At 43.6% G+C, this 6,000-nt stretch overlaps 1 pseudogene; it reads right to left on the bottom strand.

Annotated features, from left to right (window-relative positions):
* LOC112068713 (SH3 and cysteine-rich domain-containing protein 2-like) overlaps window positions 1–3,790 on the bottom strand; it is a 60,775-nt pseudogene extending 56,985 nt beyond the window's left edge.
* Between the last annotated feature and the right edge of the window lie 2,210 nt (window positions 3,791–6,000).

The raw sequence follows: 6,000 nt of genomic DNA, 5'->3' as shown, positions 1-6,000 counted from the left end.
ACCTCAACCATTCACCAACCTTCCAAGTGGTGTTATCAGTTATCCGTTCCCTCAAGAACAACAAGACTCCTGGCGCTGAGAGCATCCCGGCAGAGCTACTTAAGAAGGGAGGTTACTTCTGTACCAGAACACTCCACCAGTACATTCCTGAGGTTTGGGACCTGGAGAACGTCCCCCAACAGTGGCGGGATGCAAACATTGTCACCATCTATAAGAACAAGGGTGACAAGTCCATCTGCGGCAACAGCCGGGGGATATCCCTTCTGGCTGTTGCCGGCAAGGTCCTGGCCAAGGTGATGCTCCACAGGCTGGTGAACAACATCACAGAGGAACTGCTGCCAGAGTCACAATGCGGCTTCAGAAAGAACAGGAGTATGGTCCACATGATATTCACGACACGGCAACGCCAGGAGAAGTGCTGTGAACAACATCAGGACCTTTTCATGGCCTTCGTCAACCTCTCCAAGGCCTTCAACACTGTAAGAAGGGAACTACTATGGGGAATTCTACTCAAATTTGGCTGTCCAGACAAATTTGTCGACATCCTTTGCCAGTTCCATGATGGGATGATAGCTCGGGTAGCCATAGGAGTGCAGGAGTCAGTGCCCTCTGTAGTAAGCATCGGTGAGAGGCAGGGGTGCGTGCTGGCACCGGTACTCTTTAACATCTTCCTCCTATGTGTCACCCAGCTTCTCCACAAGGAGCTTGAGGACAACAGCAGTGTTGTGGTGGATTTCAGGCTGGAAGAAAACAGTCCCCAAAGAATTGTGTGTGTGCGTTTGTGTCTGTTTAAAAAGGCACTTCAAGAAAAAACACTTTAAACCCCGACACTCTTTACAGTGTATTCTATAATCTACTACTTCAAGGACATTTTTTTTTTTAAGTACCTTTCAAAATGGTGTCTCACAGTCAGGTAGCATTCTATCTAATCGCAAACCTCATTTGAACAACTGAGGCTGAGCATAGGTAGGCTACATCGGTGGATGTTGTGTGCGCTTATCTAATGCTGCATGCAAAAACCTTCATACCAGTCGGCATAGCAGGACAAGAAAGCAAGAAAGAGAAGCAAGAGAGAGTGATGGCAAAAGCAAGCCAGCACGAGTGTATGCGTTGCTATGGTGATTTCGGTAAACAAACAGTGCAAATCAACATCCGGTAGAAAACAACGTAGAAAACAAAGTTGAAATAGTTTAACTCTGGAGGCAAGACCCATCTACAGTGGCGGCGGACTGCATTCACCGCTTGCCTCAAGGCATTTACCATCGTTCTCTCATTGAAAACAATGACATCCAGTTTGCCGTCTACCTCGTGCCATCTAAACCCAGCATTAGCCTCAATCTCAGCAAATATGTAGAAAAGTGCTGCCAACACATTCAATGACACATGATAGACAATGATAGAAACATGCACAGCAAGGCAGTCAAATGGCCAGAACATCAAGGGGCCTTGAATTCTGGACAGTAAATTAGTTTGCATCAATTGAGAAATTGCTTGGCACTCTGTAAATCTCTTCCATTAAAATACATTTTGTGAGTAGAGTAATGCTGTGAGTGTCTGCAGTGTTCAAATAATTTACATTCAAAACTAAACAAACTTTCCTAATGGGCCTGATGGCAAGATAACCTGGACAGGACATTTATTCTAAAACATTCTGGAACCTGCGTGTCCCTTTGTAAAGTCTTCTTCATTTTGAGCATGTACGCATAAGCGCAGACACATGCACAAACACACAGTAAGAGAAAGAGAACGTTCCAATCATCTTGTCCCCCTTACGTCACCTGACGTGAGTTATTTTAGTTCCCCATAGTGACGCAACTTACTGATGATGCGGTTTGAAATGCACCCCCCCTGTCTCAGCCTCCAGTAATTATGCTGCAAAAGTTTGTGTGTCGGGGGCTAGGGTCAGTCTGTTATATCTGGAGTATTTCTCCTGTCTTATCCTGTGTCCTGTGTGAATTTAAGTATGCTCCCACTAATTCTCTCTCTCTCTTTCTCTTCACTCAGAGGACCTGGGCCCTAGCACCATGCCTCAGGACTACCTGGCCTGATGACTCCTTGATGTGCCCAGTCCACCTCATCATGCTGCTGCTCCAGTTTCAACTGTTCTGCCTGCGGCTATGGAACCTTGACCTGTTCACCGGACGTTCTACCTTGTCCCAGGCCTGCTGTTTTCGACTCTCTCTCTACCCCACCTGCTGTCTCTAAGTCTGAATGATCGGCTATGAAAAGCCAACTGACATTTACTCCTGAGGTGCTGACCTGTTGCACCCTCTACAACCACTGTGATTATTATTATTTGACCCTGCTGGTCATCTATGAGCGTTTGAACATCTTGGCCATGTACTGTTATAATCTCCACCCGGCACAGCCAGAAGAGGACTGGCCACCCCTCAGAGCCTGGTTCCTCTCTAGGTTTCTGCCTTTCTAGGGAGTTTTTCCTAGCCCCCGTGCTTCTACACCTGCATTGCTGGCTGTTTGGGGTTTGGGTTGTTTGGGTTTCTGTACAGCACTTTGTGACATCGGCTGATGTAAAAAGGGCTTTATAAATACAGTTGATTGATTGATTGACCTGGCTGCAATCTACTGTGTTCAAGACAGTTGGGTTTATTATGGTTCAAATTATGAAAAAAAATCGATATGTTATAAAATAAATGTTTTAACTCCAATACTGTAATAAAGAAGTAATTAACTATGATTTTCTTCTGATATGAAGTCAACAGTAACTCCATCTCAGCATCGTAAAACAAAAGAAAGATATCAATGTGATAGTGAAAGCAACAAGCACTTTTAACTTTCTTAAACCATGTCATACAGGCTACTGGTATGTGGTTGTGTCATGGTTTTCTGGCCAAATAATATACGTGTTAACACAAATCAAACATATTCACCATGTGAAAACACCTGGAACAACCATTCAAACAACGTATTTCAAAATCTCCACTATCTAGTCAAAAGAACAGACTGCGTAAAACCGTAAACCACTGTAGACTGAGGTTAACATTTCTCCCGCTGGTGTTCTTGCAAGGATAGTTGTTGTTTCACGGAAGTCCGAAACAGTTGTCAGCCAGTGAGACATGTGAGTGTAGTATACCACTTGCCTTGGACACCGGTGTGATGGACATGTTGCTTGGCGAGCGTTGGAGCTGCGTCTCGGTCTCCATCTCGCTGTTCTCCGTCATCATCAGTCTCTTCACAGGATGAAATGAGACAGTCGGCTGTATGTGGTCCGGCTTCCAGAATAACCGGACTGTTACTGCTGAATTCATTCAAATGTGACTTAGTCAAAAGTACTGCTCAGTGTAGCCGTTGAGATTGGCTAAATAAAGCGTACCACCTCACCACGTTATAAAGATTCACGCGCGCCGGGAATAGGCAGGCTGTTGAGGATCATGCGCCAAGAGATGCACAGGGTTACATCCAATTAATATACATCACAGGTCTAAAGGCATTTCAGTTCAGGGCTGCAGAAAGGGTGCAGTCTGTGGCGGTATTCGAAAGATTGGACCTTAGTTACGCATCAGCAAATAACGGTCCTATCCTGCCCTGCGAGGCAAGTAACCTACCAACTGCTATTCTCTCTGATAGTACTATAGTAGTCAACTAAACTCTGATCCAAATACCTCATGTTGGATCAAGCAGGTGCGACTCTCCTGAAGAAGAACAAATATTGATGTTTTCGAATCTGAGGGCTTATAGTCCATTAGATTTCCAAAAACAAGTAGTTGAGACGTTCCAGGAAGGTTTCTCGCACAAGCCAGAACTCCTGTAGTAGTATGGTAATAGCATTTTCCTTTCGTCGAACATTTTATTGAACGTGTGCTGCCAACATAAATTCGACTAAACCTCAAACCCAGTCCCGCCTCCATCTGCGTCCGTGGCGCATGATTGGCGCACTCTTTACAACTATGTAAATATTAATTTACTCAAATTTCAGGATTGGTGGTTGTCCGAATTTCATAAAGGGGGCGGTATCTTGGTGTAACAGTAGGTTAGGATAGAAAATACTGGGCTTCAAATAAAGCTCCCATAACCGTATTGGGAACAGGGAAAATCTCTGTAAATGAATGCCATGGTCATAGAACACTTGTATTGTCAACATTTCCATTGACGGACTATCATAAAGTGTTTTCTCACATGCCTACGACGGTATGGTTAAATGAAAGATACCTTTTAGCATAATGATTACATTAGAGATTGTTATTTTAGAATGGTCAGTGTAGCGGTGAAAAAATAAATCAACAAAAACTTTTGAAAATAATCTCCGCTACTTTTGTTTCCACCGTCACCACCTTGTTTTGTTTCTCTGTGTTAGTCATCAATATATCTCTGTGTTAGTCATCAATATATCTCTGTGTCAGTCATCAATATATCTCTGTGTCAGTCATCAATTATCTCTGTCTTAGTCATCATATATATCTCTGTGTCAGTCATCAATATTCTCTGGTGTTAGTCATCAATATATCTCTGTATTAGTCATCAATATAGTCTCTGTGTTAGTCATCAATATATCTCTGTGTTAGTCATCAATATATCTCTGTGTTAGTCATCAATATATCTCTGTGTTACTCATCAATATAGGTAGCCCGCCTATACGTGTCTTTCTGTATGTGTCATCGAGCACAAGTCAAACAAGATCAGACTCTCTCTCCCTCGCTCTCTCCCCCTCCCTCCACTGGACAGCTCATGAATCAGCATGATGGATCACTTCGAAATAATATACTGTACCTTATTACACCTTAGAGCACGCACCACGGGGTACATGTAGGCGTCATACCTGTCTATTATGAAATGATTGGTTAGGGGGCCAGGTTTTCCACACTGATGTGATGACATCTTGCCTGAAGTGTAATAGATGATTCAAAAACAGTTTCAATCATTGCACGTTGACTAGTGCACTTGTCTTGGAATGAATACAGAGAATGAAGCAGTCTCACCAGGTATCCTGCTGATAATGCGGTCTGTTTATACTTAGGCTAAATAATGAAAAACACTGATCTGAATGACCCAGAGGAGGGAAAGAAATTCTGAGCAGTCAGTGTAATGTTCTAACAGGACACTTAGGAATCTAATCCGAGAAGAGCTTCAATTCTTATTAATAGTTTAAGTGATTTTCCCCAGAAAGACGACCCTTGTGGGACGGGTTGGCCCATTTCCCACTGTCTATGTGTAAGTATCTACATGAACATATCTAAAAGAGAGGTAGGAAGTAGGAGAGAGTTAGAGAAAGGAAATAAATAGAGAAAGAGCAAGAGCGAGGGAACGAGTGAGATAAAGAGAGACACCAGAGCATCTTCTGGTAATGATCTTCTCTGTTCTCTTCCTGGTTTCTGTCCTCTCCTTTCTTTAACGACTATGCTCCGCTCCAAGGTTACCTGTGCTTATAAAATGAACCCCTACGTGTTATCTTTGTTACAGCATCTTCCATTTAGCAGATACAGCAAATGTTGCACAGCCCATCTCCCCTTCATTTTCTCCCTGTCCTATAAAAACACAGCGGGCACAGTCATAAGGCTGCCTTATGAAGGTGAGCTCCTAATCTCCTATACAGATGTGCCTCTGATGCCTAACAAGCAGGCAGTAGCCATTCAAGATGGGTCATGTGATACTGACAGGGGGATGGTTATAAGGGGGGCTACGGGTGGTGGCTGTGGTTACAAACAAGTTCCTTAGTCTTTCAACCCATGAACATTCATCTGTTGTCTTCCATTGATTGGTAATTTGTTCAACTGTGGACTCACTGACAGGGACAATCAGGGATAAACTCTTCTACTTTCACATAGGCGAAAGGGGAAGAGTGATGGAGAGCCTGTGTGTGTGTGTGTGTGTGTGTGTGTGTGTGTGTGTGTGTGTGTGTGTGTGTACGTGTAAACACAGCGCTGGTAGCAGTCTGCCACAACATCAGAGAGAGCTACACTTCTGCATATGATTACAGTATTTCTATGTATGTATGCATTCCATTATGCCTCCTAAGCCCTTCATCAAAGTCCGGGCTAAGCTGCC

The sequence above is a fragment of the Salvelinus sp. IW2-2015 genome, unplaced genomic scaffold (genome assembly GCF_002910315.2).
Source record: "Salvelinus sp. IW2-2015 unplaced genomic scaffold, ASM291031v2 Un_scaffold659, whole genome shotgun sequence".
In the NCBI taxonomy this organism is placed as follows: Eukaryota; Metazoa; Chordata; class Actinopteri; order Salmoniformes; family Salmonidae; genus Salvelinus; species Salvelinus sp. IW2-2015.
This window is presented reverse-complemented; position numbering and strand designations above follow the sequence as displayed.